Here is an 11430-nt window from a genome sequence, read left to right as displayed (position 1 = left end):
CTGCTCATAATTTCTCCTGTTTTACAGGTCAGTAATGTGTACAGATTGTCACAAATGTTATAAATCACAATGTCTTAAGTTTGAAGTGGTGTTTAGATGTTGTTTATTATGTTTAATGCCGTGTAGAAGACCACCTCGTGGTGGCTGTGTGTGTAATGGCAGTCGCTAGTGATGCAAGTGAATTGTTTATAGCTAAGAAGTGTTTTAGGTGTGTTTTGTATGGTCTATGGGTCCTCGTTAGTATAGTGGACAGTATCTCTGCTTGTCACGCAGAAGACCGGGGTTCGATTCCCCGACGGGGAGCCATAATTGTAGTGGCCAAAATCCCGAAAGGTTTTTCTTGTAACCTTCACATCAACAGTTAATGTTTGGCCACATGTAGAGCTTGGGGCCTCGGAAGCAGTGTCAGACTCGCAGTACAAAAACCACTGGACGTTTCTGTTGCTCTTGAAGGTTTATTTCCAGGTAAAACATAAAACAAAATACGAAAACAATATTGAACATAAACTTAAACATCAGATCCTAATAATCTGTTTTCTACTCAGAATAAGGTTGCGTCTGCGTGTCAATGACGGTATTGCTGCTGCCTGCTGCCCTGCCGTCACACACCGCACCTCCAACTTAAAGCCTTAGCCCCGCCCCCTTCACCTGAGCCCTGCTGCCCTCTCACTGAAACAGAAAAATGCATTAATCAAGGTTCCAAATAAATCAAAACAAAATAAACTTAAATGCGGCTCCGACACACCGGCCCCTAATTGTTCTCTCAGAATCAATTACTCAAATTAGCAAAAAGGGAGCCGTAAAACGACCAACAAATAATGACTTTAGAAAAATAAAGTATATACATTACATCCCTTATTGATGTTTAAGGAAGACCTATTGTTCTTCCGTCTCCAGGAGGCGGCACAGCTTAGCTATGGGCCTATCAATAATGGAGGTTTTCGTCTGGAGCTTCACTGTACGGGTCAGACCTCTTGCATCAGGCTTGGTCTCCAGTACTCTGCCTAATGGCCACGACCCCCGTGGAGCAGTTGGGTCAACTACCAGAACGACATCTCCAACGCTAAAGTTTTTCCTCACTGTGTTCCATTTCTGTCTCTCTTGGAGCAGCAGAAGGTATTCCTGTGTCCATCTATGCCAGAACAGATCCGCCATGTACTGGACCTGCTTCCAGCAGCGCCTGACATAGAGGTCAGATCTCTGAAACGTTCCCGGAGGTAGGATAGGTTGCGTTTTTAGCAGGAGGATGTGATTGGGAGTCAGTGGTTCCAGGTCGTGCGGATCGGAGGACACGGTGGAGAGAGGACGGTTATTGAGGATGGACTCTACCTCGCAGAAGATGGTTTGTAGGCCTTCATCGTCGAGGGTTTGCTGATGGAGAGTGGAGGTCAGCACCTGGCGGACAGATCTTATGAGTCTTTCCCAGACTCCACCATAATGTGAGGCCGCCGGTGGATTGAAACTCCACTGGATTCCTTCTGGGTGCAAAGCGCCTTGGATTTTCCCTTCGTTTAGTGAACTCATGGCCTTTTTGAGCTCAGTGTGGGCACCCACCAGGTTTGTACCGTTGTCCGATCTGATATGCTTAACCTGACCTCTTCTGCAAACAAATCTTCTCAGAGCATGAATACATGAGTCTGTGTCTAACGAGTAAGCCACCTCCAGATGTACAGCTCTGCTACTCATGCAGGTAAACAGGGCTCCATACCGTTTAACCATACTCCTTCCTCGCTTCACTTTAAGCGGTCCAAAATAGTCCAATCCGACGTTGGTGAAAGGAGGGAGGTCAGGTAGGATTCTTTCTTGTGGCAAATCGGCCATTTTCTGCTCACCTGTCTTGCCTCTCACACGCCTACACACAACACACTTTGAGACTATTTTCCTTGCTGCTGAGTTTCCCTTTAAAACCCAGTACTTTTTACGGAGCTCTGAAAGCATGTAGTTTCTCCCGCTGTGTCCAGAGCGTTCATGGATGTGTCGTAGTAGGAGATCTGAAGTGTGAGCATCTTTGGGCAGAATATAAGGGTGCTTGGTCTCATCAGGCATTGCAGATCTGTGTAGGCGGCCGCCTACTCATGATGCCTTCATCCAGTATAGGGTCGAGCCTACAGATCTTACTGCTCTTCTGCACTCTAAATGGAGCGGTTTCCAGCGCTGCCATTTCCACTGGGAAGGATTGCTTTTGAATATAGGTGATGACTGACCTCTCTGCCTGTGAGAGGTCTTCCACTGTGAGGAGCTGTCCACCAAGTGTGGACCTGAAAGCAATTTGGTCAGTGCTCACCTTTTGGCTGCTCGAGCGGGTGGTGATGGGACCTGAGGAAAGCTCTTTACGCTTTTTGGCAGTCAACATCAGAGCATTCTTCACCTTGAGGTACCATGCCACTGCTTTAAGCAGCCTCTTCCAGTCAGAGAAGTATGAAATAAGACTGTCTGTGGGAGTTTCAATGATTGCCACTGTTGTGAATACAGCAGCGTTTTTCCTGACCTCTGGGTCATTTTGCAACAATGGCTCGGAGGTCAATGATTTTTCCACAGGCCAACTTTCCTCTGGCTTCCATAGGAACTCTGGGGCATGTTTCCATCTTTTTTGCTGCATGAATTTGACTGCACTCAATCCTCTCGAGGCGTCATCAGCAGGATTGTCCTTGTTGCTTACATATCTCCATTGAGACCGTTCACTATTGTCACGAATCAGTGACACTCTGTTGGCAACATAGGTCTTAAACCTAGTGTAGTCATTACCAATGTACTTGAGTACTGTTTGGCTATCCGTCCAGAAGACTGAGGGGTTTAAGTCCATGTGTAGTTATTTCCTCAGCATTTTGTCCACCTTCACCAACAGTGTTGCAGCTGCCAACTCCAGCCGCGGTACTGTGATGTGCTTTAAAGGAAGGACTCTGGATTTTCCTAGGACAAAGGCAACATGAACACCATCCTGAATGTTAACCTGCCTGATGTAGCTTACTGAGCCATAGCCATTCTCACTGGCATCTGAGAAGTGATGCAGCTGTGCAAACTTTTGTGTTCCATAGCTCTTTGGCTTCAGACAGCGAGGCACTTGGAAGTGTTTTATCCTCTCCAGACTTGCTATCCATTCGATCCATTTATCTGATGTAGTCTGGGGCAAAGGTTCGTCCCACCCAAAACCTCTCTGGCAGAGCTCTTGTAGCAACTGCTTGGCTGGGAGAATCAGAGGAGCCAGAAAGCCGAGTGGATCAAAGATTGAACTTACAACTGAAAGTATTCCTCTTCGTGTATGTGGCTTCTGGTTGAGATGGATGTTAAACTGGAAATTGTCAGAGTCCACACCCCACTGCAAACCCAATGTTCTTTCAATGGGGAGACTGTCTTTGTCGAGATCCAAAGTCCTAACATCCTTTGCCCTTTGCTCTGTGGGGATGGAGGCCAGAACTGCTCTGCTGTTGCTAACCCACTGGGTCAGCTGAAACCCGCCTCTCCTGCATAATGCAGTGAGGTCCTTTACTAGCTGGATGGCTTCAGATTCTTTTGCGACAGACTTTACACAGTCGTCAACATAAAAGCTGCTTCGGACAGTTTCAGCTACTTGAGGTGGGAACCCATGTTCATTGTCTTCAGCTGTTTTTTGTAGCGCAAAAATTGCACAGCTTGGGGAGGACACAGCACCAAAAATGTGCACCAGCATGCGATATTCTTTTGGGGGCTTACTGGTATCACCTTGTGGCCACCACAAAAACCGCAAGTAGTCCACATGAGATTTATCCATTCTGACCTGATGGAACATTGATTTTATGTCGGCCATAAATCCAATTGGCTCTTTGCGAAATCTCACAATGACTCCCACAAGAGAATTATTCAGATCAGGTCCCTGCAGTAGCTCCGTGTTCAGGGACATGCCTTGGTAAGAGGCTGCACAGTCAAAAACAACTCTAAGCTTTTTCTTTTTGAGGTGGTACACCCCATGGTGTGGTATGTACCATTTGTGTCCGGGTGACTGTGTCAGATCTTCCTGTGGGACCTCCTCTGCATAGTTGTTCTCCAAGATGTCGTTGAGAAATGCAACGTATTCATGCTTGTAGTGCTGGTCCCTCTTCATCTTCCTTTTTAAGCCCTGCAGGCGCTGTTCTGCAATTTGGCGGTTGTTAGGCATGCTGACATTGGCTTTCCTGAAAGGCAACTTTAGACTGTAGTGTCCGTTTTGCAGGGTAGCCTCACTGGCTACTTTCAAAAACATTTTGTCCTCAACTGACATCTCTGGCTTTTCCTCAGATGACACTTCGTTGAAGTCCTGGTTGTACTGTGACATTAGAAGCTCTTCCAAACTTGTGGCAGATATCCTATTCACAGTCACTCTCGACGTACTGCCCTCACCGCCATTTCTGAGTGGCCCATTTACAACCCACCCCAATAGAGTTTTTACTGCGTAGGGGCCCTCACCTTGGCTATTAATAACCTCCCATGGCTCTAACAGCTTTGGAGCATTCGTGCCAACTAATAATTCCACTTTAGCACTGATACTGGGAAGTTTGACTTTGTTCAGGTACGCCCACTGCGTTAAGTCATTCTGGTTGGGAATGCTACTGGAGGTGACTGGCATTTCTCTCTGGGTGAAAACGTCAGGAAGAGGTAGGAAGTTGTCGCTGTCCAGTGCTGAAACTTCAATTCCAGGTATGACGTGAGATGGCACCAGTTTTTTCTGATTCATTGTGCTTAACAGAATATGTGTTTTTCTGCCTTTCAGATTCAGTTTAGACATCAGCGCTTCGGAGCAGAAGGTAGCGGTGGAACCAGGGTCCAGGAGGGCATAGACTTGAAAGACTTGACTGCCTTTTGCTGCCTTAACTTGCACTGGGACAATGGACAGCACATGCTGTTGTTCTCCGGCCCCTATGTGGCCACATAACTCTGCTGATGTTCTGCCTGCTGCACCAGAGGGCCTTTCAGTCTGTTTAGTCGGACCATCTTTAACATAGATGTGCAGGGCACTTGGGTGGGCTTGCTTGCAAACTCTACAGGTGAGGCGTTGTTTACAGTCTCTACTAATGTGGCCTATAGAGAGACAGCCAAAGCATATGCCCTTGATCTTTACAAAGTTCAGCTTGTTCCTATGTGTTTCTTCTAAGAATTCTTTGCACAGTTCCAATGTGTGCTTGCACCTACAGAAGGGACAGGAGGGTTCAGGCTCTTTTGGGGAGATAGTGACACCTGTGGCAAAACTGCTGTCATACGCCTTTGAGATCTGTGACTTAACAGGACCTCTAGTCTTTACAGCCACCTTTCCTTTGGCAGCTGAGTGGTCTTGAAGGTCACCAAAAACTGGGTCTGCTGCTATGCGAGCTTGCCTTTCAATGAAATAGACAAGGTCTAAAATCCTTACTCTACGACTGCGCTCCTCTTGCAGTGCGTAAGCTTTGCTGCGCCATCTCTCCCTGAGCTTGTATGGTAGCTTAAGCACAATGCTTCTCATGTTGGACACTGTGTCTAGTTCCTCCAAGTACTCAATTTCCTCCATAGCGTTGCAGCAACTCCTTAGAAACATGGCGTAATCCTGCAGCGACCTTGAATCTTCAGATTGAACTAGGGGCCAGGATAGAGCTTTTTCCAGGTAAGCACAAGAGAGTTTGTATTCGTTCCCAAAGTTTTCCTTCAGTAAACCTTTTGCTTTCTGATAGCCTCTGTCTGGAGACATGTATTCACAGCTTTTGACTAGCCGTTGAGCTTGGCCTCTGGTGAACTGTATAAGGAACTGCAACCTGTCTCTGTTGTTGTCCGTTTTGTTTTCAATACAATGTTCAAAGGAGTGAATAAAGGACTTGTACTCCATGATGTGTCCTTCAAAGGGTGGAATATTTCCTTGTGACAGCGTCGAGAGAAGTTGTTGTTTCACTAGAATCCTCGTCAAGCTGCTTTGATTCTCCAGTATTTGAAACATGTGGTCATCCTTTGCTGTGCTGGGCATAGGGGGGCTTTGCCCTTGCGGCAGAGTTGGCTGTGTGTTTTGGGGTATGACAGGTGGAATATTGTGCACTAAAGTTGGTTGTGGCTGATGCTGATCATTAATGCTGTCTTCATGATGAACATGAGGCAAACTGTGTGCGTTATCTTCACGGACATTCAAAAAGGGAAAGTGAAGTGGGGCGCCTGTCTTGCTCCTAACAACTGGAGCACCTCTGTCACAAGGCTGAGCTGAAATGTCTGGCTTTGTATCCATCAGTGTGGTAGCTGCTGCTTCAGCCTGTACAGGGCCAAGCCTAGCTAATTCATTGTCTTTAAGATAATTAATTTTGGCTGCGTTGGCTGCTATTTCTGTTTGTAATTCAAGTGTTTCTCTTCTTTTTTGTAATATTTGTTCCTGTTTTTCAATGGCATGTTTTAATTCTAACATAGAAGCTTTGGCCAATAAGGCTGCTCTCTCTGCGTCAGCATTGATGCGTAGTGAGGAGGAGGAAGAGTGGCTGGATGTTATGGACCTCACTGAGTGTGTATCCACCTCGCTCAGACCGCCACCTTCATTTGCATATGCACCTTCTTCAGCTGGCAGACCTTCCACTTGAGTCAAGTCGAGTGAATCAGCATTTTCTATGTCAGTTATCCATTTCGTAACTTTGGCAAGGAATGAGTTTATGTGCGTACTTCTCGGCTGATACCATTTCTCATCGTCTTCTTTTCTTGCGCTCTCATCCAACATTTGCGCATATGAGACATGCAAGGCTTTAAAATCAACCGAAAGTTCGCTAAACTTCAACATGTTCCCTTTGACTTCATCCAGATATTCCTTATCGGTCATTAGGTTGCTCACAATGTTCATTCTCCGTGTTAAGTGCAAAGCTTTTCCTGATCTTAATGAGCGCAGCTGCGCCGCAGCCTCATCCATGTCTTTAACAGGTGGCAAGTCCACCTCATCAGAACTCGCCATTTTAAATCCAATATAAACTTCCAAAAAGTCTTCAAAATGTTTAGAAACAGTTCTTGTGGCTCCGCTATCCTTGTATTTTCAACACTTAACTCAGGTTACTTCATACGTTCATTTATAAGAGGCTGTATTTAACCACTGCTCTCTTTTTCTTCGTCACAGAAAAGTTGACAAATAAAAGATTCACTGTCCATAAACACAAATATCAGCGGTGAAATCTGCTTCTAAACATTTCAGGTATTTCTTCCAAACGAATAATCCTTCAGTGATGTTTGATCTGAAAGCGCATACCTCCTCTGAAGTGTTTCTTTGTTTGCTCCGACACGCGTTTGGTCCGCCACGGGTCGGCGTTTCCTTTGTCTTAGATTCCTACGATCCCTTTGATCCTCCAATAGTCCTCGTGTTTCCAATCACAGCTCGTCATTGACTAATTGTAGTGGCCAAAATCCCGAAAGGTTTTTCTTGTAACCTTCACATCAACAGTTAATGTTTGGCCACATGTAGAGCTTGGGGCCTCGGAAGCAGTGTCAGACTCGCAGTACAAAAACCACTGGACGTTTCTGTTGCTCTTGAAGGTTTATTTCCAGGTAAAACATAAAACAAAATACGAAAACAATATTGAACATAAACTTAAACATCAGATCCTAATAATCTGTTTTCTACTCAGAATAAGGTTGCGTCTGCGTGTCAATGACGGTATTGCTGCTGCCTGCTGCCTGCTGCCCTGCCGTCACACACCGCACCTCCAACTTAAAGCCTTAGCCCCGCCCCCTTCACCTGAGCCCTGCTGCCCTCTCACTGAAACAGAAAAATGCATTAATCAAGGTTCCAAATAAATCAAAACAAAATAAACTTAAATGCGGCTCCTACACTAGTGATGCAAGTGAATTGTTTATAGCTAAGAAGTGTTTTAGGTGTGTTTTGTATGGTCTATGGGTCCTATGGTCAGTCATACCTGAAAAGGTAATTAACAGTGTTTGAATACAGCACCAATATCTGTTTTGAAGCAGTACATTCTTATTTGGAGTCATGATGTTAATGACACTTGGTTATACACAAATGTGTTTATTTTGAATACTTCAAGCATACAAGTATATTTTGAAGACATGAACATGTGTTTATATTGAGAGCAGTAAAGGGCCAGGACAATTGTGTTTTGTGCCAATTGTTAATAAGTTCTGGCAAGACCCGCCAAACGAGCAGTAAAATAAATTCTCTGCTCATAATTTCTCCTGTTTTACAGGAAATACTATCTGTCATCGCGCCCTGCATAGCGGGGCCTGTTACACTTGCACATATTTTACTGACCATTGACCTTGCTGAATGACATTGAGTAGCATTCCAACAGTTTCTTGCATTATCGCAAAGGAAGACGTTTTCTTTAATAATGAAAGAAAATATTGTGGTAACACTTTATATTAAGGTACACAAATTAACCATCAACAAGTTGTTAATTAACATACATATTAGCAGCAGTGGCGAGCCGTCAGGGCCCTCTAGGCCCTCTGTGAGGGCCTAAGATAGTCTAAGAAATAATATTTGAAAACATTAAAAAAAAACATTTTTTTTAATTTTTTTTTTTTTTTATATGTTTTTGTTGTTATATTTTTCATTAGTTTTACCAAAATAACTTGATTTAATTGTATGTAAAATAATATTTCCAAAGAAATAAATCCTTCGAATCTGCCTGTTCAGTTTCTGTTGGAATGTGAAGGGTTAAATGCCGTCTCTGCGAGTTATGTGAAGACGGGAGAGCTTGTTGGTCCCTCTCTACATTCACAGAGGGCCAGCTGTAGTAACTCAACGAGAGAGTAATGTCAAATGACAGTACAATTGACCAATCATATCTTCCCTCTAAATGGGCGGGCTTTCTTTTCGCGGACTTTATGACAAGTTCCGCCCGCTGTGAGGTCTATGGGTCTATGCAGAGCCGTATAATAGAAGAGTTACGACATCTCCGTTCACTCCAATGGACCACTATTTTACAGCAATGGCGGATCGTGGAGCCTCTCAATCGTTCCCCGGAAGTTAGCGCCAAGGCTAGCAGAGCTGTGGAGTTGCAGCATAATAGACCGTTCGTGACGGACTTTTAAAGGTAAGAAGAAGTTTAAAGATTTATATTGCGGATATTATCAGTACATCTGATTCAAATTAACATGTGTATTAAAGGATGTCAGTGGATTATCCCTAAATTAGTAGATTTAGGGAACGTTTACAGATAACAGATCAAGCTAGGATACCGAAGCAAGTTAGCAACACACGTTGAACTGCCTTTCAATTGTAAATTCCGTTCTCTTAATGTCATTTGGTCCAACGTTGTTGAATTATAGGGTTTTCTAAACGGGATTGTATGCGGGGGTGGAGGGAGTTAAATATTAGATAAATATAACTTTGGTGCGTGTAAGAGTGAGTGTTTTTAGCAGAGCCATATTGTGTCCTTGTGATTCTGTTGATTATTACCTGTCTGTATAATGTTGCAGCTCAGCTGATTTTGGATTGATGGCAAAGGGAGAGTGAAAACACAAGGTACGTTTAATACTACTGTTTTATATAAGTAAGCATAAACATGTATTCTATCACTGTATTATATAAGTAATCTTGTTAGTAACTTACTGTATGGCAGGTGGAGGGGCAGTGATGTTACAGGTGGAGGAGTAAAACTGCAAGACTGCAAACTCTCAAGACAGAGAAATCAAAGTTTGTTCTCCAGAGAAGAGGTTGATTTCACTTCAATTTGTTCATATTTTCTAAAGATGTGGAAATGGCACCAAAAAAAACTTGAGAGCTGTAACCAAGACAACTGTAACAACATGAGTAGATAGCCACCAAGGTTTTCCCTCTCTTACTCCATTTTGCCAACCCAAACTTCCAGGTACATGACGGGACACCTTGCTTGTTTTTGTTGTTTGCGCTCCTCTGGCTGGGTGCTGGCAGGTGGAGGGCAGTGATCCCTTCCCTTCTTCCTTCAATCTTTGAGACTAATGTAAGTAGAAGACATGGCACTGTAAATGTTCGAACATTTAAAATATTATACCACTTAAAAATAAGAAATATTACTTTTGTTACTAAGAGTTCATACTTATTATACCTGTGTCACCTTTCACACTATCGCTGTGATCATGAGCTATGGGCTTTGTAGATACAGGGGCCCTTCTCTTTTTGACCACAGGGCGATGCACGAAGATGGTGGGTATAGCCTCTGCTCTCAGCCTAGTCTTGCCCTTTTTTGTCTTGACAAACGAGTGACTTGAGGTTACTTCACACACAGAACAACTCAGTTTTGTCTGCCCACATACATATTCCATAGTGGTTGAATACACAGTATTAGGAAACACTTTATACTTACTGGACATGTTATACTCATTACATACTGTATATAAAATATGACCAAGAATGTGAGACAACTTTATAGAAATTCATATCACATCTGTTACTGATGCCATTTGTCATACTTTGTTAAACTCACAAATAATAAAGTTCCATAACTTCAGTTGGGAACAGAGACCACACCTTATCTCCCCAAGGCATTTCCCATCCAATAGGTGTGCTATATAGGTGTGTATAACCCTTTGTCCTGTCTGTTACTCCCTCTTTCAGCACAAGAACCAGAGGGGGATTCAATGGAGCCTGAATACCTGCACTGAGACCCTCACCCTGCACCCTGAGTCTCAACTATCAGTGTTTTTCAAGCCTTTCCCTGTTTTTTTGTATTAAACAAAACATTAAGCTTTCCCAATGGTGTGGTTTTCGTTTTGTGAAAAAGTGCAAATGCAGTGTTTGTATATAAATCACATATTTTTTTGCTGTTGGTCGTGAAATTGCTCCTGTGTCAGTGGGGAAGCCATACATTAGTATTCCTTTCTCTGAGCGATTTGAGCATCCCCAGGCAGCACAGCAAACCATGGTGGCGACTAGGAGGCAGCACAGCAAACCAGGACGACACGGAGGAAAAGGCACCGACAAACTGCATGATATGCTATTCAATGTTTATTGAATTCCATGTATTTGCAATGGATGTTCCTAAAGCAACACATTTAACATCATCATCATCATCATCATCATCATCATCATCATCATCATCATCATCATCATCATCATCATCATCATCATCATCATCATCATCATCATCATCATCATCATCATCATCATCATCATGCTGCTGCTGCTGCTGCTGCTAGTCCTTTGATAGTCACCTGTCGGTCTCCTGTCCTTTCTGAAAGCCATAAAGATGACATTAGTCGTTTAGATAACTTGTGTCCTCAATTACCATGGGATTACTGAAACTACCATGAATTTAAGAAAATGGTAGAAATGAATCTAATCTGAGTTTTAAAGCATTACTTTAGATCCCCTCCCTCTAAATGTATCAATAAACATTAGAAAGTGATGTTCCTGACTACCATACAAGTTTAAGAAGATAATATTGGTTTTAAAGAATTCAAAGCTATAAATAAACAGCAACAGGCTCTTTAACCAAGGCACTGTTAGTAACATGTAAACTAGTTGTTCACACTAATCCTAATATTATCACTTAA

The 11430-nt window shown here is 43.4% G+C and overlaps 1 non-coding gene across 1 annotated transcript; it reads left to right on the top strand.

Annotated features, from left to right (window-relative positions):
- Positions 1-231: 231 nt before the first annotated feature.
- trnad-guc (transfer RNA aspartic acid (anticodon GUC)) lies at positions 232-303 on the top strand. The gene has a single exon. It is a non-coding gene; the product is annotated as a tRNA-Asp (tRNA).
- The last annotated feature ends 11127 nt before the right edge of the window (positions 304-11430 follow it).

Source organism: Pseudochaenichthys georgianus, chromosome 9 (genome assembly GCF_902827115.2).
Source record: "Pseudochaenichthys georgianus chromosome 9, fPseGeo1.2, whole genome shotgun sequence".
Lineage (NCBI taxonomy): Eukaryota > Metazoa > Chordata > Actinopteri > Perciformes > Channichthyidae > Pseudochaenichthys > Pseudochaenichthys georgianus.
The sequence above is the reverse complement of the archived record's forward strand: the minus strand, read 5'-3'. Positions and strand labels throughout refer to the sequence as shown.